Below are 23886 nucleotides of genomic sequence, written 5' to 3'. Positions count from 1 at the left end.
GTAAAGTAATTGTAGCCAATTTGTACATGCCACCCAGATCAAACACATGGGAAAGAGACGAATATGAGGACCTGGCAGAGAGTACAATTCAGAGTATAAGATCATTGCTACATAAAATGGAAGAGAAATCGGAAAGAATTATACTAACTAGGAACTTCAATACAAATATAAATTGGAATACCCTAGATATAAATAGCCAAGAAAGCTGTTGGGACCAAAAGCTCCTGGATCTCGTACAAGAGTTTTTCTTAACGCAACATGTGAGGGAAACCACCAGAAAAAGAGGACTTGATGTACCTTCAGTGCTAGATCTAATATTTACTAGGCAAGAAAATGATACTGACGGTTTAATATATCACCCTCCACTCGTCAAAAGTGATCATGCAGTACAAAATTATAACTTCAGGATAGCATATGACATAGTAAACAGCAATGACAGTTACAAAAAGAGCCTAAACTATAAAAAGGGAAATTATCAAGACCTAAAGAAGTATTTCTTAGAAGCTGATTGGGAAAATGAGCTTAGAGGACAAGATTTAAATGCTGTATATAAAAAATTTTGTGAATTTTATGAAATAGGAGTCCAGAAGTATATCCCACAGCACAAAGAAGCAGATAAGAAAATACAGAAATGGTTCAATACAGAATGTAAAAAATCAAAAGAAAGAAGAGATTTGTTGTGGAATAGATACAGAAGACACAATAGTGAAAGGGCGTATAATAATTACAAACAGGCAAGAAACGACTATACAAGAATAAGGAGGGAAGCCCAAAAACAGTTTGAGGAGGATATAATAAATAAAAGTAGTGATCAACCAAAGCTGTTTTACAGCTATATCAGAAGCAAAACCAAAGTAAAAGATATAATACAATCCATTACGGACGAGGGAATCACTTATACACAAGAGAAAGATATTTGTGAAGCACTAAATAAGAATTTCCAATTAGTTTTTACAGAAAAAAAAATTTTGAGAGGGACTATGTGGAACACTCATGTCCACACATACTACCAGATATACAAATAGCAGAAAAAGTAATACAGGAGGAGTTAAGTAGATTAGACAGAGGAAAAGCAAGTGGTCCTGATGAAATTTCATGTTGGGTATTACGAGAATGTGCAAAGGAGTTAAGTAAACCATTATTTTTAATTTTCAAGAAATCCTTGAGTCAAGGTAAACTACCTGATATTTGGAAAAAAGCAAATATTGTCCCCTTAATCAAGAAAGGAAATAGACAAAATCAACTCAACTACCGACCAGTATCACTGACCAGTGTTGTAAGCAAGGTATTAGAAAAACTTATAAGAAAAGCTTGGGTAAATCATCTAAAAGAACACAGTATGATAACAGAAAGACAGTTTGGTTTCAGAAAAGGAAAATCATGTGTTACTAATCTGTTGAGCTACTATGACAGAGTAACAAACACAATACAGGACAGGGAAGGATGGGTGGACAGTATCTATTTAGATTTCAAGAAAGCTTTTGACACAGTACCACACCAAAGACTTTTATGGAAACTGTACCATCAAGGAGGAATTCGAGGCAAACTGTTTTGTTGGATGCAAGACTTTCTCATAAAAAGAGAAATGAGGACAGTACTAAGAGGAAACTACTCATCATGGAAAGAAGTGACTAGTGGAGTACCACAGGGTTCAGTGCTGGCACCAATCATGTTTTTAGTGTATATAAATGATATAAACAGTAACACTGGAAATGAGAGCTATCTGAATATGTTTGCAGATGATGCAAAAATACAAAGGAGAATTACTAACACAGACTCTTGCAAAGAGCTACAAGAAGAATTAAATAAACTTCATGAATGGAGTAGCACATGGCAAATGGAATTCAATGTGGACAAGTGTCATGAAATCAAGTTTGGTAAAAGTGGAAAAAGACCTGATTGGGATTATAAGTTAGGAAATAAAACCCTATACACATCAGAAAGAGAGAAAGACCTTGGTGTGATTATCAATAACAGACTATCTCCAGCTGACCACATCAGCGAGAAGGTACGGAACATGTATACACTGCTTGCAAATATGAGAATAGCATTCACATACATAAATGAAGACATGCTAAGAAGGATAATAACATCGTTCATTAGACCAACCCTGGAATATGCATCAGTAGTCTGGAGTCCTCATCTCAAAAAGCACATAGACAAGATTGAAAAAGTTCAAAGAGCCGCTACAAGATGGATACCAAGCTTAAGGGACCTAAGCTACGAAGAAAGACTAAATAAACTGAATCTACCAACTTTACAGGAGAGAAGGAAAAGAGGTGACTTGTTAATGCTATATAAGTGCATATCAGGAAAGGAGAAAATAGACATAAATGATTACTTAACATATGGAGAAGCATCAGCAAGAGGACACTGCAAAAAACTGCATAAGAAGAGAGGTGATAAAGACGCAAGGAAATTCAGTTTCCCAAACAGAGCAATTGATCAATGGAATGCACTACCGAATGAAATAGTGTGTGCCAAAACAATTCACAAATTTTAGGATATGTACGATAAATATGGTTTAAGACACGGGATAGTACGAGCTTGACTCATTCCTGTAAAGATACAATTAGGTAAGAACACACACACACACACACACACACACACACACACACACACACACACACAGAAAGTAGCCGGTATATATCCTATAGTAGTTATTATGAATATGTTAATAGTGTAATAAGGATAATTATCATTTCAATTAAGTAAATAAATACATTGAAAGCATTAGGGCTATTCTATGTCCCTGCAACCCATCGAAATTCCTCTCACGACTCACCTTTGGGTCGCGACCCATAGTTTGAGAATCACTGAGCTAGATTGTCAGCCTTTTCGTTGAAGGGTATCCCTATATGGGAAGGAATCCATGTGAAGTGGACTTTATGACCTGTGCTTCCAATACACCAGATGGTTGATGGACATCTACTGACAATATCACAGTCTGTAGGAGTAGTAGACAGTAATTCATACAGAGCTCCTTGACTGTCCACAAAGAAGTAAACATCCTTAGATAAAGACACAACACAACCTAGTCCCTCTTCTATCGAATACAGTTTTGTCCTTGTGGAAGAGATTTAGGGAGTCTTCCTGAAATGACAGTGTCCACGTACTGAATGGGTGACTCATACTCCCTAATGAACAGCCCACATCCAGACGTGGTGCCATCTACAGACCCGTCACAATATATGTGTAGTCTGGTGACGATCTGTTGTCTCCAACTTTGTCATGATGTGGGATTTAAGTTCACAAGGCAGCCAATGATCCTTGGGCTTGTGGAATTTCTCTATGTCCACAGTCACTCTAAGAGGACTCCAGGTGGCCCGACCATGCACTTGTATTACATTAACGCAAGGGGTTATGAAACTGAAGTTGTTCATGAGTTTGTACATACAGCCGAGGTATGTGTCTGGAGGAGAAAGAGCACTGTTGTGAAAGGTTGTCAGGGAGTGTCATATAATATTTATTGCTGAGAAAGTTACCTCGAAATTTTACAAGAAAGGAAGCTTTTGAAATGCTTTCCACCACTTTTGAAAGACGTACAAGATTTTGAAACTTATCTTTTTACTGACATGACGGTGCTGGAAGTGAAGTATGGGAATGGAATATGTGGCAAGGATGGCACTGTGATCGGAGATAAGAGTAGAGATAATGTCAACAGTGACAGCATGTTGTACCACGTTGCTACCAAGGACGAGACCGAGATAGCCTCCCCCAACATGAGTGGGATGAGAAGTGGGGAATAGATGCAGATGATGGTTATTGGCAAAGTCGTTGAGACGATGACCAGCAAAAGAAGTACGGGAACCGCCAAATGATGGATGAGAGGCACTAAAATCGCCCAGGTAAAAAATAGGTGAGGAGCGGCAGATAAGTAAAGTGGTGGGGTCACCTCCAATTGGACTGAGATAGACGTTACATATATAAAAAGAGGCATCATTGACTGTGAGGCGAAAGAAGTGAAAGAGCGAGGAGTGAGAAGAGGCAGGTGATTTGGTAATGAGGGTGTGAGGAATAGAGTGACGAATGCATGTAACCAGGCCTTGGCCAGAGAGGGTATGATAGCAGTGGTATCCCCGAAGCCTGGGTGGAGGTCTGGGGCGACGAGAGTGAGGGAAAGCCTCCTGAAGGCAGATAACAGCAGGGTGATGAGATGATGCATAATGAGAAAGATCAGCCAGGCGGCGGTGGACGCTCCGTATGTTCCAAGATAACATTTTATAATTGGGTTTGGGAGCCCTTAGGATAAGGGGGGAGACGGAGAATTGTCATGAGGGAGTTGGGGAACGGATAGTTGAGGAAGTGGGGGAAAGGAGGAGGAGAGTACGTGGGGAGGTAGGAGAGAGGGAGGTCCCATATGTACTGTACAGTTGCCCTGAGAGAGGGAGGGAGGGAGAGGGGAGAGGGTGGCAGAGAGGCGAGGATGTATGGGAGAAAGGAGTGGGTGAGGGAGTACAGACAGAGGAGGCTTGTGTGTGAGGGTGAGGCTAGGACACAGATGGAGAGACAAGGCTGGGTGGTGGTGAGACGGGAGAGAAGGAAGGAACAGGGGTAACGGCAGCGGTTGGTATGTGGGAGTTGGTTTGTGGTAGCAGGGAAGTAGGCAGAGGAGGAATATTAAGGTGAGAGAGTACATACAAAAGGAGAAAGCGATGTTCCTCGCACAGGTGTTGCAGGAGTTGCAGTTGATGGTCTGATGGGTGGGGTAGTGGGTGAGGGAGGGAGGGGTGAGCAGCTTGTTGCGGGGCACGGGGAGGGGCAGGGGCTGAGGGGGAGGGAGGAGGGGGGCATGATGTAGAACCAGCGGTGGGAGGGTGTGTCGGCTGATGATTAGGAGCAGGGGTGGCGGTGGGGGCAAGAGCAGGGGCAGGGCAGGCTGAGTGACGACTTGGACAGTCCAGGTGCCAAGCAGTGACGCCCACACGCCCACACCCGGGAGCACTGGAACTGCGGTGAATGTAGGAGACAAGGGTGGGCAGCCATGGGGTTAGTGGGGGCTGGTGGTGTGGGTGGTAGGGGCAGTTCCGGGAACTCAGATGAGTGGGGGTCAGGTGCACGGGGACTGGGAGAGTGAACGGTGACGGAGTGCCTGACAGGACAGGTTGTGGTTGAATGGGGGCCACTGCACAGACCACACTGTTCTGCAGATCGGTAGTAGCGTGAAATGTGGCCAGACTCATAACGACGATAGCTCAAGGGCTGTGATAACGGAAAAAAGAAAAGAAAAGTTAGCTTAGGTAACCTTTAAAATTATATGGTTTTCTATTATACACAGGTAATTCCGTTTTCTATAATCAATTAATCCAGTGAGGTACTTTATATATAATTTCGTCCATCTGCAGACGATTATATTCACCGTAAATGAGACTTTTTAAACTGGAGGGGTTAGATATAGCCTTCATTAACCACTTTACTTAAAATGCCCGCCGCCGGACCACCCACCCCGCCACCGGGCCACCACCACACCACCACCCCAGGAAGACACAATGAGGGGGCTAATGACCCAGGGCAAGAGGGTCACCCGCCCACTACTGACCTGCGCCCCTTTTCCCCGCAACTGCCCCGACACCAGGTGAACAAGGATCGGCAACGACCTTGCAGGCGGGACAACCATCGCCAGCAGTGGGGTGGGACTGAACATGATTCAGTCCCAAGTAATGTTTTGGCGAAGGCCATAGTTACCCCCTCAAGGACAGAAGGCCCTTTAGTGCGCCACGAGGTGTCAGTACCCTCTGCCACGTCCAGGCCAAGAGGCCTTTCAGTGTGCCACGAGGTATCAATACCCTCTGCCACGCCCAGGGCAGGAGGCCCTTCAGTGTACCACGAGGTATCAGTGCCCTCTGCCACGTCCAGGGCAGGAGGCCCTTTAGTGTGCCACGAGGTGTCCATACCCTCTGCCACGTCCAGGGAAGGAGGCCCTTTAGTGCACCACGAGGTGTCAGTACTCTCGGCCACGTCCAGGGCAGGAGGCCCTTTAGTGCGCCACGAGGTTTTGGTACCCTCCGCCACTCCAAGGGCAGGAGGCCCTAGTAAACAGCTAAAAGTGGGTCCCAGGGTAAAAAGACCTGGAGCCACGGCTGTAACAGACCCAGGAGAGAGAGTCGCCTCTGTGCTTCCCTCCCTGTATGTAGGAGAGGACACGGTCTCCGTGTATACTCCACCTACCGCGTTCCCCTGTGGGAACTGCTTGACACCACCCAGGAGTGTTGCCCCAGAGGTGTCACCAGAGTGGAGGCAAAGTCTGAGACTGGACCTGCCTCCCACTCCTGGGAAATCTCTGTCCTTCACAGGCACCAGCAGGAGACGAGGCTGCAGTCCAACCCTGACGGCGCGTCCCCTGGCAGATGACTGCACCCCCAGGACCCCCAGGCGAGCCCAGCAGACTACAGGTGAGGGCAACCCCGACTCCCTCACCCAACGAAGCCGCCGACGTCAGGCCCGCCTCCTCCAGCTGTTTGGCCCCAGTCCCGAGGGCCACCTCTCAGGTCGAGGCCCCCAGACAGGAGGGCCTCCCTGCACCCCACCGACGACCCGGACCCGGGCAGTGACTCCCCTGCGGGTAGTGTGTTGCCCGTTACAGGCAGAGTCCCCCTGAGGTCCTCCCCCTCGAACAGTGACAGAGTGAATTAACTCAGGAAACACGGGTAAATTAGTGACGCCCCTTAGACCGAAAATAAGCCAGAGGAAGAGGAACAATGAACAGTGACAGAGTGTGATCCATATAAAACCGGTGACTATTGTTATTAACCCAACAGAATTACATACCCAATAGGGTAAAAATATTTAATAATAATAAGTAGAGTAATATCACCTGCCCAGAATTAAAGAACTTCCCGTAATTGTGAATGACGATCAGGGTGCGCGGGAGAACCAAAAGGGTATATAAAGTGTAGCCGCGACTAGGTAACTGAGTCGAGTGTCGTGATCCGCACCCTGTGTTCGTTATAGTAATATTCCTCCCACAGACTCTTAACCTTGTGTATTCCCCTTGCTATCGTGTGTATATAAATTTTAGGTTTAAATGAAAGACGGATATCTACATATATATAACTAAAGACATTGGTATACATGAATCATATCGTGTGTTAAGTGCAACTGTATTTTGTGCTATCAAAGCCTAACTCTGTGTCCCTGTATCGTGTATCTCAAATATCACTCTGTATCATATTGTAACGGTTATAGAATTAAGGCAATAGATGTGTTAAGGTATACTGCCTGGCTTTTATGTCCTGTTCCTTTGTTAGTGCTTTACTTCCGGTCCGGAAAGAGGACTCCGCTTAGTCGCTAGTGTTTTTAGGACGAGGAGTCGACCAAAAAACACTCAGCATAACATTACTACTATACCGAATATTTTGGTTCTGCATCAGGCTTCCCTGCACGTCTTTTTTTAATGATTTATTTGGCAGAATACATTTCTTTTGTATGTTATTTATAGACCTTTACTGCTGATGTAGTTGCATCAATAACAAAAGGATAATGAGGTGCAATGTGAAAGATAAATATCCAAGGAAGAGTTGCTGCGATATTTTCGAGATAACTATTAATAAAGTCCTTAAACTCACCGCCACATCTCAAGATTTTATTACTTGTTTTAGTAATAACAAAATGTACCGAAATATTTACCATTATTTCTGGTACGAATAATGTGAAAAATATTTACTGCATCAGGGAAATTCATGGTTTACAAAAACCCTTATGCTCTGGTCAAATATTTGCATATAAATCCAGAAGTAGAATCCTAGACATTATCTTATCCTACTGCAGGCCAACTTTTTTTTTTTTTTTTTTTCATAATTTGTGAATATTTATATCACTGTCTGTATTTTTGAAATATATTAATATTCATTATTCCTCCGAGGAAGCCAAATTTCACTTCTTCAGTCTGTATACGGATGGGGTTATAAAAGAGATACAAGGTAGTGCAGTGGCTCATGAATGTTGCAGCGGCCCTAATGAGAGGGCAGCGGTTGGAATCTCCCTGTACTGTTGTTTGCAGATGATACTTTGTTGAGAAGAGAGAAACCTGTATTTTACACAGGAAAAATCATCAGAGAAATTACCAATATGCCGGAAATCGAACCCGGGACTCTCAGGTGAGAGCCAGGCAGCATACCACTACACCACGACCAGGTAAAAGTTAACTCACGTTGTCACAATCTTGTAACCAAAGTCCCTCCGCCCCCACTGTGGGCCTGAAGTGGGTGAGTTAACCCCCTGGCACTCGGACAAGTAGATGCTTTTAATCTATCCCAAGCACTTCCGGTAAGTCAGAATGAAGAGGGAAACCTGTATTTTACACAGGAAAAATCTCACCTGAGATTCTCGGGTTCGATTCCCAGCATATTGGTAATTTCTCAGATGATACTTTGTTGTTAACCCTTGTGTGGTGTTCATGTTTTTGTTACGCAGCCAATGTTTGCGGGTCTGGTGGACCCACCGCATTATTGAGTTTTTAAATCAATACAGCCATAACAATTTCTGCAAAAATACCAAATGTTTACTTTTTCCCAAATGCTGACAAGAAAGACAGCATAAATGGTTAATAATAATATGCTTAGGAGCTCCTGTCCTAGCTTGTGTGAGGTAAAAAAGTTATTGCATGTGATGTTGTGTCCACTGAGTCCTTGTGTCATGTCCAGGAACACTTTCATCCCTTGGTGTTTCTCAGGGGCTAATCCATCCGGCCTCCTTGTATACACTTGCAAGTTCCATGCATATGATGATGCAGCATCAGAGGCAGCCCAAATCTTTATTCCGTATATTGCGGGTTTTGATGGTATGTACTGCCTGAAGGGGCAGTGGCCCCTAAATGGCACCAGCTACTCATCAATAGTGACATTAGGACCAGGGCAGTAAAACAGGGGGAGACAGTGCACTCACCTGTCCCACACTGTCTTGATGGCAGCTAGCTTGTCTCTCTGCCACCAAGCTAGTCTCTCATCTCGCAGTTATCAGAGCAGATAATCCTGGAAATAATGTGAAAATTTTCCAGACCTTGTGGCACGGAAAAGTTCTCTGCCAGTTTCTGCATCCCACAGGGATTCTGTGGATTCCCCTTTGGATCTGAAAACTCCAGCAAGGATAAGAAGCCCAAGGCATGCTCGTAAATGGGTTTGGTCCATCTCCTTCCACCCCTGTCCAAAAACACGCCTTGTTTCTATTTTGGTGCAATCCAGAATGATTTTCTGGCTGTCATCCGGGATGAAAAATTCAAAAGAAAACACGATATCCTGCAAGTGAGTAACTGCCATCCGTGTTGGCCCTGGATGCATCTTTATCACATTGGCAGCCCTGCGGGGTGGCTCTTTCTTTGGGCAAGGATACCATTCAATTTCACCATTATTTGACATCCATATTCCTCCACTTGCTGGCTGCTGATGGGCTGTCTGCTGACTGGCTGGTCCTCTGGTTGGTCCTGTGATGGGCTGCTGATGGGCTGATCCTCTGGCTGGCTGGTGACGAGCTGGTCTTGTGGCTGACTGCTGCGGGGGGCCTGAAACTGGCTGCTGACGGGCTGATTTTGGAGCTGGCTCAAGGTCAATTTCATCCTCTTCTTCAAACTCACTGTCAGACTCTGAATTGACAGAAATGCGATCTTCAGATGAGGAAGTGAAGGAGAATTGTGGTGTGGATGTGGATGTGATGGGAAGCGTTAAAGAGCAATATACTGAGGTGGTTTGGCCATGTGGAGAGGATGGAGAGTGAGAGACTGACGAGGAGAGTGTGAGTGAGGTTGAGGAAGAGTAGAGAGAGGGGGAGGCCAAGGATGAGATGGAGAGATGGAGTGGAGAGGCATATGAGAGGGGGGGGGTAGGTGAGCTTGGAGCAGGGCAGTGAAATAGCAGGGGACAGGGGGCCTTGTAGGCGATTTGTTTGTGGCCACCCCTTACGGGATAAAGGCGTCTGACAATAGGTAGATAGATAGACAGTATTTAATTGATCATTGGACGTGAGGTATTCTAATCAGGCCAGAAATATTGTAACCCGTTTTCTTTAGCTACTTAGTTTGCATATCATTCCTTATCATTATTCACGCACAGAGCACACTACTATCAAGACTAGATGTTAGTAAAACCTGTGATGCTGTCCGCCAAAACAAACTAATCACCAAAATATACAACACAAACATGGACAACACCAAACGCTGGCTTCCAAATTAATTGTCTGGTAGTCAAGCACCGGGGCGACGAAATACCGAATCGGCGGTCAGTTACCGAATCGGCACTTTTAAGGAAAATATTATAGTTTTTATTACAATATGGGTTCATGCACACCTAATTATCTGAAATACAGTTCAGTCCAAAAACTTTGCTTAAAATAACTACTGTATTATTATATAAAATCAGGTTTCAGAGCATAAACGTGCTAATGTTAGGGTGTATTTACCCTTCAGACCGTCAAGACGCACTGACAGACTTCTGTCTTGCATGAATATTGATTTAAAGCACAAATAAATGTACGTGCATTGTAAATAAATATTTATAGAGCAGAAGTCTGTCAAGGCGAGTTGTCAAGCTAGAGGGAAAACATTGCTGCTAACTTTAGCAATTTTTTGGTCTGAATTTTGAGTTTTTTATTTAATAGTTAAGCAAAACAAATTACTGACCAGACTTCAGATAAGTAGGTGTGTATGAACCTATGTGGTTATAGAAATTATATTTTTCATTCAAAAGTGACGATTCTGTAAACGACCGCCGATTCGGTATTTCGTCACACCCGTTAAGCACATGTTATATTTAAGGACAAGCAATGACCAACCCGAAATTTCCTGAACGGAGTTCAACCCACAGTCTTCAACCCATAAATGCATGATATTCTCACACCCCAACTATCCACAAATATTGTCTCCCATAGAGATGACATCACCATAACAACACACATCATACTTTTTTTTTTTTTAATAACAGAACAGAGGAAGGAAAAACAAATGGGAAAAAAAAAAATAATCCATACACCAAATTACCGGTGTCCTCTATTCATAAAATATCTGTAACAGTTAGACTTGAACAGTTGTGGGTTGAAATTTGGAGGAAAACAACTCTGGTGAAGCAAGTTCCAGAGAGATGCAGTTCGGGGAATGAAAGAATTCTGATAGGCAGAAGTTCTGCAATATGGTTGAGTGACATTCCAGTCATGAGCGTTCCAGATGCCCGTGTAGCACGAGGGAAGGCATGGAGAGGTGGCACCATGGACGCAACTTCGTCTGAGCATTTGCCAAAAAAATATCTGTAAAATAATGCAAGGGAGGCAACATTCCTTCTTACTTGCAGGGGAGGTAGTTTATATGTAATAGCAGGGTTTTTAATGATTCTAACAGCTTTATTCTGAATTTTGTCTAGTTGTCTTAATGCAACCTCTCCACAACCATTCCACAAGGGTGAGCAATATTCAAGCTTAGAGCGCACATGACTCTTATAAATTACAGCTAACTGCTCATCGGCGAAGAAGTTACGGACTCTGTACAATAATCCAGGTTTCTTTGAGGCGGTTTTAGCAAGTGATCTGACATGAGAGGTCCAGCCGAGGGCACTGTTAAGTGAGACACCAAGAATTTCAATACTTTTGGAGATGGGAATATTAGTAGCACTGAAGGTAATGTACGAATCTGGCAATATCTGTCTATTAGTAAACTGTATATATTTAGTTTTCTATCTATCTATCTATATACCTAGGCTGCTTCCCCCAAGGAAAGGGAGGTAGCCGAGACAGGACGACACACTCTCCATTTACTCATCCATTTAAACACATTCATTCACATCTTAGCCCCAAAGGGGAGAACGGACAGATCCTCACCGCACCACACCGCACAAGGGTCAACTGCGCAATGCAATTTAGTTTTACTAGCATTAAAAGAGACAAGGTTGTTTTGTCCCCATTCACTGATTGTAGCTAGATCTTGATTTATGGAGATGGCTGTACTGAGTTGAGAGGTAGAGATATTAGACTTTGTAAATGGATGTCTGAGTGTGAATGAACTATGTAGTGTTGAGTCATCTGCATATGAGTGAACGGGATTGTGAGTGACAGATAAGAGATCATTAATATGAACCAGAAATAGGGTTGGTGCTAGAACTGATCCCTGCGGCACGCCGGCATTAATTAAGTGGAAATTCGAAAATACATCATCTACTTTTACTCTTATTTTCCTGTCACTAAAATAAGAAGAAATCAAAGGAACAAAAGACGTTAGTCCATAGCAAGGGAGTTTGGACAGCAGGGAACGGTGCCATACTCTGTCGAAAGCTTTAGAGATATCAAGAGCTACTGCATGAGCTTCTCCAAAAAGATCAATTGATTGATGGATGGTATGAGTTAAGAGATTGAGTATGTCAATGGTGGATCTTTCGTGGCGAAAACCGTATTGTCTATCACTAATTAAGTTGTTGGATTCAAGATGTTTAACAATATGCTTATTAATTAAAGTTTCAAATACCTTACCAAGAGAAGATGTGACAGCTATTGGTCTGTAATTGGAGGGGTCAGACGATCTTCCTTTCTTCGGAACTGGGTGGATATTGGCTTCTTTCCATGAATTTGGGAATAAAGAAGTACGTATGCATAGCCTGAATACTTTAGCTAGGACAGAGGCAAGTTCAGGGGAACACTTTTTCAAAACAATTGGCGGAATTCCATCTGAGCCTGGAGCTTTGTTGGTAGGTAAATTGTCTAGGATGGATTTTACAAATCTTGTCTGTATTTTAAGTGGGGCAATTTCGGGAGAATCAAGTTCCAGTACTGAGACATTCTGGCTGGTATCATCTATGGTAGAGTTTCTTGCAAAGGTACTAGCAAAGATATCTGCTTTCCCACGTGGGTCATTTGTAATATTGCCATCTGAAGATTTTAGTGGGGGAATGAAAGATGACTTGTTAAAGATATTATTGAAAGAATTAAGAGTTGACCAGAATATTCTATTGTCATTAGGGTTGTTAAGTAGTTTTGATGCTTGCTTTTGAAGAAAGTTTGATTTAGATAGATTTAATACAGCTTTTGCATGATTTCTAGCAATTTTAAATTGGGAGAGTGATTCAGATGTTTTTGATTTTAAGTAAGAGTTATATGCTAATGACTTTTGGGCTGTTGCTCTAGCACAATTGCCATCAAACCATTTTGGAGAGTTTGATCTTTTAGTGAATTGTTGACTTGGTATGAATAAATCCATACCAGCTAGTATTAAGTCGCAAATGTGGGACTGGGTAGAATTGGGATCACTAGAGAAGAAAGACTGCCATGGAACATAAGCAAGATAATTTCTAAATCCATCCCAGTCTGCCCTGTCAAAGTGCCATCGGGTCACCCTGACAGGTTCGGAATGGGGAGGTGTAGGAGGGTTAACTAATGAGGCTTTGATGAGATTGTGGTCAGAGGATCCAAGTGGTGACAGTACCTCTATCCTGTACTGATCTGGATTATTTGTCAAGAATAAATCCAAGAGATGGACATTATAGTCAGGATTATCAGGTATTCTGGTTGGTTGCTTTACCAACTGGGTGAGATTAAACGATTCCGCAAACAGCTCGCATTCTAGACCACCGTCGTCAGTCCGGGCAGAATGCAATAACCATTCAACACTGTGTATGTTAAAATCACCCAAAATGGTAATTTCATTGCCAAGGGACAGACACAGCCTGTACACTGCAACATGACTACCTCAACACACTGCAGACACAGCCTGTACACTGCAACAGGACTACCTCAACACACTGCAGACACAGCCTGTACACTGCAACAGGACTACCTCAACACACTGCAGACACAGCCTGTACACTGCAGCAGGACTCCCTCAACACACTGCAGTCACAGCTTGTACACTGCAACAGGACTACCTCATCACACTGCAGACACAGCCTGTACACTGCAACAGGACTAACTTAACATGCTGCAGACACAGCCTGTACACTGCAGTGGGACTACCTCAACACACTGCAGACACAGCCTGTACACTGCAACAGTACTACCTCAACACACTGCAGACACAGCCTGTACACTGCAACAGGACTACCTCAACACACTGCAGACACAGCCTGTACACTGCAACAGGACTACCTCAACACACTGCAGACACAGCCTGTACACTGCAACAGGACTACCTCAAACAATGCAGACTTGGGTTGAGGACAACAGGCTGAATATTGCCCCAGCTAAATCCACCACCACACTCATGACCAGCAGTAAACATGAGCACACTCCGCTCTTTCTTTACCCCTGCACAATTGTTGACTCCATACAGGGGTTTTATCCGCCCCTGTGTGGAGTACAACTCTCATGTGTGGGGAGGCTCCCCTCATACAGCTCTTCTCAATAGGGTGGAGTCAAAGGCTTTTCGTCTCATTAACTCTCCTCCTCTTACTGACTCCCTTCAACCTCTGTCTCTTCGCTGCACTGTTGCATCTTTATCTCTTTTCTATCGCTACTTTAATGGTCACTGCTCCTCTGAACTGTCTGCTTGCATTCCTCCACCTCTACGACGGGCGCGTAGCACCCGTCTGGCAGCAGACTCTCATCCTTTTTCTGTCCAACTCTCTAATGCAAGAATTAACCGTTACTCCCAGTCTTTCATTTATGCAGCAGGTCAACTCTGGAACTGTCTCCCTCTGTCTGTATTTCCTGCTGCCTATGATCTCCAGTCTTTGAAACGCAGTGTGTCCAGGCATCTCAAAATGATCGGATCTTGAATTTGGCTCTATATTGTATTTTGTTTTTCTCTTGGAGGGAACTGTTACTGCGGGCTCATGGCCTTTGGTTCCTTCTTCCTCGCATAAAAAAAAAAAAAAAGTACTCCCCCCACATCGTATTTAACAATGTACATGTGCCACACACAGTTCACTGTGATTCTTGGAGTGACATATAACATCGGACTCACCTTCAAGGACCATGTACAAGACAAGAGGCGGTACATCCCCAGACTCAATGCACTCAGGCCAACTACAGAGCCAGACATTGGGCCACAAAACGAAGCACTGTCCTTACTCTAAAAACAATACATTAGATCTGTGATGTCCAATGCCTTCTCACCCCCCCCCCCGTCATTGGCTACCATCTTGTCTAACACCCAAGTATGGATCTTCCTTTCCAGTGGCGCCAATGGCTGACTCAGTGTCAGAAAAAACACAAGGCCATGGGTCTTCATCTTTTCCTTTGCACCTCCTCGTGACTAGCAGCAAATTCAAGCAATAATCTCTTCTTACTACTCGATAGTCAAGATGGAGAGACGGCAGTTTTATGCCAAGTTAGAGTAAATAGCGGTTATATGGCTCCACTCTCAAAGGCAGTGCTAGGGCTCTGCATGCATTCCACAGCACTTTTTCGTGACTAGCGATGAATTCCATCATCTATCACTATATATATATATATATATATATATATATATATATATATATATATATATATATATATATATATACAGACACCTTACTCCCGTAAGGCGTGGCCACAAACAAATTGCCTCGACGTCCACATGTACCCTGCCATTTTGCTGTCTTCCCTGCCAACTGATGCCCCCTCTCTCATATGCCTCTCCACTCCATGCCTCCACCTCCTCTTTGGTCTCCCCCTATCTCTTCCCTTTCTCCACTTCACTCACATGCACTCTTTTTCATTCTTTCGCTCTCCGTCCTCTTCACATGGCCAAACCAACTCAGTTTATTTCTTCTAACCTAGCGCTTTCTATCACATCCTCATCCACACCACAACACTCCTTCTCTTTCTCGTTTGTCTCTTCATGTACCTCCACATGCACCTCTCAAATAACTCATTTCCACTGCTCTCACTGTTCTGTCCTTCCAACAAGGTTCAAGCTTCGCTTCCAGGTTAGGTTAGTGTGTTACGTAGATTGATCTATTAGGTTACGTTCGTTCTCTTAGTATCAAGTTAGGGTAGTGTGTTAAGTAGATTAATCTATTAGGTTAAGTTACGTTCGTTCTCTTAGTGTCAGGTTAGGTTAGTGTGTTACGTATCAGGTTAGGTTAGTGTGTTACGTAGATTAATCTATTAGGTTAAATTACGTTCGTTCTCTTAGTATCAGGTTAGGTTAGTGTGTTACGTAGATTAATCTATTAGGTTAAGTTACTTTCGTTCTCTTAGTATCAGGTTAGGTTAGTATGTTAGTCAGTTCGGGTAATGTGTTAGGTTAGGTTAGGTTTGTTTTCTTAGTATGAGGTATCAACTCACATTTCCACCTCTCTCTCTCTCTCTCTCTCTCTCTCTCTCTCTCTCTCTCTCTCTCTCATATTCTGTATATTGTACTTATTCCTATGTGACTTTCAGTGACATCGTTGGCCACAGTTTGTGGATTATAGGTCAAATTCTAATTGACCTCACAGATTTCCTAACGCTAACTCCTCAGTGATTTATCCTACGCTGTACACACCAGTAACCTTTTATCCTGTGTATATCTGATGCAGACTGTGTCGACAATAAAACGATAAGTAGTATGTTAGAGAATGCTAAGTTTATCTGTGCTAAAGAAATTGCTAATGAAGAGGTAACACGACCATGCCATTTAGAAAAACAAAATGTCCATCGTTAGCTTAGTTATCGCTTAAAATATTTGGTTTTCTGTTAGAAACAAGTAATACCATTTTCTTTTAAAATTTCATATAATCTAGTGACGTACTTTATATATAATTTCTTCCATCTCCAGACGATTATATTCACCTTAAATGAGACTTTTTAAACTGGAGGGGTTAGATATAGCCTTCATTAACCACTTTACTACTATACCTAATATTTTGGATCTATAGCAGGCTTCCTTGCACGTCTTCCTTAGCGATTTATTTGGCAGAATACAATTCTCTTGTATGTTATTTATAGACCTTTAGTGCTGATATACTTGCGTCAATAACAAAAGGATAATGAGGTGCAGTGTGAGAGATAAATCGCTAAGCAAGAGATACTGCAACATTCTCAAAATCACTTCTAATCCAGTCCTTAAACTCACCTTCACAGCTCAGCAGTACAGCATTTGTTTATGTAATAACAAAAAGTAGCACAATATATACTGAACAACTGCCCTGTACTCCGGTCCTTTATAATGTATTAAATATTACTACGTCAGGTTTAATACAAATTTTACAAAAATCATTACGTCTTGTTTAAATATTTGCATACACTCCCAGAAGACAGTCAATTTGCGACTTTTTCTTGACATATTAATGTTTTCATCCCAAGGGTAATACGTGCATATTAGAAAATCGTATATATAATAGTTTTTGGATGATATCTGAATAATTGTGTTCATTAAAGTTTTTTATTTTTTTATTTTTTTATTGTGTGTTCGTACCTATGCTAAAAGCTGGGCAAAAATGCTAGTAACACTTTCTTTAGCTTATAAATTTGCACATTACACCTTATCATTCTACCCGCACAGCGCACACTACTCACAACAATAAATATTAGTAAAGCCTTTGATGCCGTCCCCCAACGCAAACTAATCACCTAAAGACACAACACAAACATGGAGAACACTAAGCGCTGGCTTGCCTTTTACTTGCCTGGTAGACAAGCACATGTTACATTCTCGACCAACCCATCACCAACACGAAATTTCCCCGTCAGAGTTGCACAGCGCTCAGATCTCCCGCCCACACTCTTCAACCTATACATATATAATATTCCCCCACCCCAACCACCCACATATATTGTCTCATATGCAGATGACATCACCATAACAAGCACAAACCACCCTGCAGACACAGCCTGTACACTGCAACAGGTCTACCTCAACACACTGCAGACACAGCCTGTACACTGCAACAGGACTGCCTCAACACACTGCAGACACAACCTGTACACTGCAACAGGACTACCTCAACACACTGCAGACACAGCCTGTACTCTGCAACAGGACTACCTCAACACACTGCAGACACAGCCTGTACACTGCAATAGGACTACCTCAACACAATGCAGACATTTTTTTTTTTTTTTTTTTTTAATGCGAGGAAGAAGGAACCAAAGGCCATGAGCCCGCAGTAACAGTTCCCTCCAAGAGAAAAACAAAATACAATATAGAGCCAAATTCAAGATCCGATCATTTTGAGATGCCTGGACACACTGCGTTTGAAAGACTGGAGATCATAGGCAGCAGGAAATACAGACAGAGGGAGACAGTTCCAGAGTTGACCTGTTGCATAAATGAAAGACTGGGAGTAACGGTTAATTCTTGCATTAGAGAGTTGGACAGAAAAAGGATGAGAGTCTGCTGCCAGACGGGTGCTACTTGCCCGTCGTAGAGGTGGAGGAATGCAAGCAGACAGTTCAGAGGAGCAGTGACCATTAAAGTAGCGATAGAAAAGAGATAAAGATGCAACAGTGCGGCGAAGAGACAAAGGTTGAAGGGAGTCAGTAAGAGGAGGAGAGTTAATGAGACGAAAAGCCTTTGACTCCACCCTATTGAGAAGAGCTGTATGAGGGGAGCCTCCCCACACATGAGAGTTGTACTCCACACAGGGGCGGATAAAACCCCTGTATAGAGTCAACAATTGCACAGGGGTAAAGAAAGAGCGGAGTCGGCTTAGCACACCCAATCTCTTGGAAGCAGATTTTACAAGAGATGTAATATGATCCTTCCAAGATAAGTCCCGAGTAAATGAAACCCCAAGCATGTTCAAGGATGATGTAGGATTAAGCTGAATATTATTAAACATTAGTGGGTATACCTGTGGAAGATTTTGTCGGGTTGAAAGGTGTAAGAACTGAGTCTTAGATGCATTAAAGAGGACAACAGGATGAAAATCACCCTAGCCAAATCCACCAGCACACTCGCCACCAGCTGTAAGCATGAACACAGGTACTCCCACCAACATCACATTATTTAATAATATACGTGTGCCACACACTGAACACTAACATTCTTAGAGAGACATAACATCGGACTCACCTTCAAGGACCCTGTATAAGACAAGAGGCGGTGGACCCCCAGACTCAGTGCACTCAGGCCAACTACAAGGCCTGACTTTGGGCTACAAAAAGATGCATTCTCCATATTCTAAAAAACAATATTGATATCAGTGATGATCAATACTCCTTCCCCCCTCCCCTTCTTCAGCAGAGGCTCCCATCCTATCTGACACCCACAACACCTTTGCAAGTCGTACAGAACAACGCCCTACGCATCACCACTGACTGTACCAAATCGACTTCCTTAGGTCACTTACCATCTTATATTAACCTGCGGCGTCCTGTCCACGTTCTTTAACGTCCACACGTTTTGTCACTGCCAATCCCGTCGAAGTACATAAACGCGAGAAAATTGCAAGGTCCCTAATTTGCACAATTTTCAATTTTTGCGAGTCATTTTTGGTACGTATACACGTGACACCTTCCTCAACAAGATGCCAGGCAGGGACAATGCCTTACCCAGCATGACCTCCTCCCCCCCCTGCATGCCATTGTCTCAGCAATTCACCTGTTATCAGTGACCTGGCCAGTATAGCCATGTCATGCCATGGTACGAAATTCAGGGCCAGAGTGATTCCCCAATCAATGACAATGTGGAGGACAAACTTTACATAGCATTAGAGGAAGAAACAGTTAGAAATGATGATCAGGTAATGTGGCAAAAAAAGGTCAGGTATTAGTGAGTGTAACAATGCTTATAATGCCTATATTACTGCTTGAAAACCAATAAACTCTTGTACTACATATAAATTCGTACCAAGTAAATAAATAAATACCGTTTATGAGTGGTGTCAAATAGTTATCTTCCCATAGAACTCGTTTTCTTTGGTGCCAGCCTAATAGAAAACCCAGTAAGGTAAGGAGGCACTCCTACCTATAATGAGTATTTTAAACCTCAGGTGAGCGATTTCTCAATGAATTTTCGATGTTTCTCACCAAAAGCGAAGGTTTGAGCCAAAAAATTTTTTTTCCTAAAATGGTCGGGATTGGGGGGAGTCAGTGGTGGAAAAGTGGTCGGGATGGGGCGGGTTAAAGCCCTCCCAGTGCGAGACTACCTTCATATAAGGGGCACATAATTCTACAGGGTACGCATTAGCCTGTTCCAGTACACAGCACCTATACTGTTATATGACACACACACAACACACCTTGGCACATAAAACAATCACCATACAAACATTATCAAACCTTCTATATCAATATCCCACCTCCAGATATTCTAACACCGACAATGAAAAAACACCTCCATACTCTATCTATCTATGTATCTAATGCCAGATGCCTTAATCTCGTAAGGGGTGGCCACGAACAAATCGCCTCCATGTCGCTCTGTCCCACGCCATTTCACTACTCTCCTTCCAGTTCACACCCCTCTCTCTCATATACCTCTCCACTCCATCCCTCCATCTCATCCTTAGCCTTCCCTTCCCTCTCCCCCCGTCCAGCTCACTCACATACACTCTCACCTCACAATAATATACAACCTCGATCACAACACCACACTACCAGCCCCCACCCCCCCAGTGTGTCTAGTTCTTCCTGTAAAAACAAACCCAAGTTACGACAAAGAATCGATCGTAAGTATGGTCGAAAATTTCACCCCTGGCTCGGAATCGTATCCCGGCTTGGACGGTGATTAATTTATTAAGTTTGGTTCGGCCTTTCAAATGGTGAAAATGGCTGACTCAGTGGCAGAGAAAGACAAGGCCACAGCTCTTCATCTTTTCCTTTGCACTTCTTAATGACTAGCACCAAATTATAGCAATAATCTCTTCTTGCTGCTCAATAGTCAAGATGGAGAGATGGTAGTTTTAGGCCAAGTTAGAGTAAGTAGCGGTGTTAGAGTAAGGCAGTGTCAGTGCTCTACATGTATTCCAAAACACTTTTTTGTGATTAGCGTTGAATTCGATCAGTAAACCCTTCATGTCACTTTTTATATATATACAGATGTCTGAATCCCGTAAGGGGTGGCCACAAGTAAATCGCCTCCAAGTCTCCCTGTCCCCAGCCATTTCGCTGCTCTTCCTACCAACTAACGCCCCGTCTCTCATATACCTCTCCACTGCACCCTTCCACCCCCTCTTTGTTCTCCCCCTACCTCTTCCCTTTCTCCACTTCACTCATATACACTCTCCTTGTCAGTCTCTCGCGCTCCTTCCTCTCCACATGGCCAAACCAACGCAGTGTATTTCTCATAACGCTTGCTATCACATCCTCATCCACACCCCAACACTCTTTCACTTCCATATTTGTCAGTCTGTCTCTCCATGTACCTCCACATGCTCCTCTCAAATAACTCATTTCCACTGCTCTCACTATTGTGTCCTTCCAACAAAGTCCAATCTTCGCTTCCAGATTAGGTTAGTGTATTACATAGATTAATCTATTAGGTTAAGTTACGTTCGTTCTCTTAGTATCAGGTTAGGTTAGTGTGTTACGTAGATTAATCTATTAGATTAAGTTACGTTCGTTCTCTTAGTATCAGGTTAGGTTAGTGTGTTACATAGATTAATCTATTATGTTAAGTTACGTTCGTTCTCTTATTATCAGGTTAGGTTAGTATGTTAGTCAGTTCGATTAATCTGTTAGGTTAGGTTAGGTTTGTTTTCTTAGTATGAGGTAATTTTAGTTTGGTCATTTAGGTTAGTCTGTAAGGTTAAGTAACCTTTACAACAATAAATATTTCAATCAATTAGGTTTGTGAAATACCCACCCGGAGGAGTGACCCCGACACCACAGCCCCAGGAGGAGGACATGGGGAGGTGACCCCTAACCCAAGACGAGGCATCGGGGAGACACATTGGTGCCCCGCGCCACAACGACTCATCTCCCCTGTGACCCTATGCCTCTTTATCACGCAACCAGACCCCCAGGAAGTGCACTGACCCTTTGACGGGGAGAGAGCTTGCCAGAATCGGGGTGGGACTTGCCCTTTGACAAATAGGCCCTCGGTAGCAGTGTCCACTGGACCTGCCTCCACAAGAGGAAGAGCAACCACCAGAGCTCACAGTCCTACTCTACCCCAGGGGAACAGCGGCACAGTAGGGTCCACCGGATCTACTATAGGAGGAGTGCCCACAGGATCTCCTTCTGCCACGCACCATCGGGAGCAGGCGTCTTGGACCGTCATCCAGACGACCGTCGTCTGCGGTCTACCTACCTACCTACCTATCTACTTACTTTCATGGTCTGATTACTTACCTACCTACCTACCTGCCTGCCTGCTTCAGTGCTCTAATTACCTACCTACTTACCTACCTGAGCAACCTACTGTAATTACTTAAACTACCCATTGTACATACCTCTCTATCTATCTACCTACGTTTCTACCTGCCTACCTACCTACCTACCTGAGCTACCTTCTGTAATTACTTAAACTATCCAGTGTACCTACCTACCTGTCAATCTACCTACGTTCCTACCTGCCTGCCTACCTACCTACCTGAGCTACCTTCTGTAATTACTTAAACTATCCAATGTACCTACCTACCTGTCATCACGGGAGGCAAACGTAGATGTCATACGATTTGATAAATCAATAAATAATGGAAGCTCCCCACATCAGAAAGGAAGACACATTAAAGCAATCCTTGCAAATGCTCGTAGTCTACATAATAAATTTTCTGATTTAGAGGCCCTTGCCTTTACCGAAGATTATGATGTAATTGGAGTAACAGGATCGTGGCTAAATTCTGAGCAGAGAGATTTTCTAGCAGAGTTCAGTTTACCAGGCTATCACATTTTCAGTTGTGAAAGGAAGAATCGAGCAGGGGGCGGCGTGTTGTTATATGTTAAATCAGGATTTCATCCAGTCGAAATTACCAAGCCATGTATTGAAAACATTGACATTATTTATATTCAGCTTAGAAATGAATATTGTCATAAAATCACTCTTGGGTTAATTTATCGTCCACCTGGTCGCCCACTCAACATCGATAATGAAATCTACAATCAAATTGCCGAACTATCTTGTATGCAAAGCACTGTAATATTTGGTGACTTTAATTTACCAGTTCCAAAATGGGGGGAAGCCCTATTCCCACACACAGGATCAGTCCTATATACAAATTTGCAAGAAAGTTCTTTGTATCAATTTGTAAATTATCCGACACGTGGAGCTAACATCCTAGATCTTGTCTTAGCTACATCAGAAAACGTAGTGAGTAATGTTATTGTAGGAGAAGAATTTAGTACAAGTGATCATCGCATAGTTACATTTAACATTAAATTCAGTGAAGACAGTGTCAAGGCCAGTTGTGAGAAAGTGCCCGACTTTAAGAGAGCAAATTTTAAGAAATTAAAGGCAATTGCAGGTGCAGTTGACTGGCACCCCATTGTCGAAACTTTAGATATCAATGACGTGTGGAGTTACTTTACAGAAACTCTCAACAGTGCCATCAAATTATGTATTCCTATGCACAACAGAAGGCCCACCAAAAATTCTAAACCCAAATGGTGGAACTCCAACATTAAACACTGTTTAGAAGCAAAAAATCTTGCATATAAGAATTATAATACCACAAAGAGTCAAAGTGATAAAAATGAATACGATGCCCTTCGACGAAATGCCAAAAAATTAATTAAATGCAGTAAGAAAAACCTTGAGACACATAGCGCAAGTATCAGTAAATCAAATCCCAAAGAATTTTTCAGTTACATAAGAAGCAAAAAGGTAATAACTCCATCAATCGGTCCCTTAGTCACAGATAACGGAGAGCACACTGATGATGAAACTATGATGGCGAAAATTCTTAGTACTTTCTTCGCGTCAGTATTTACAACAGAAAATATACATACAATTCCTACTGTTTCCCCCATTCCTATAGAAGAGGGCAACATAATCACTGACATTACAGTGAGCGATCACGACTTACTGCTTGCAATAAACAGATTAAGAATAAAGCACCAGGACCGGACAAAATATCACCACGTGTATTGAAGGAACTACAGAATGAAATATCAAAGCCTTTAACTGAACTTTTT

The sequence above is a fragment of the Coenobita brevimanus genome, chromosome 91 (assembly GCF_032717465.1).
Source record: "Coenobita brevimanus isolate Jiangsu-jjx chromosome 91, ASM3271746v2, whole genome shotgun sequence".
Taxonomy (NCBI): domain Eukaryota; kingdom Metazoa; phylum Arthropoda; class Malacostraca; order Decapoda; family Coenobitidae; genus Coenobita; species Coenobita brevimanus.
The sequence above is the reverse complement of the archived record's forward strand: the minus strand, read 5'-3'. Positions refer to the sequence as shown.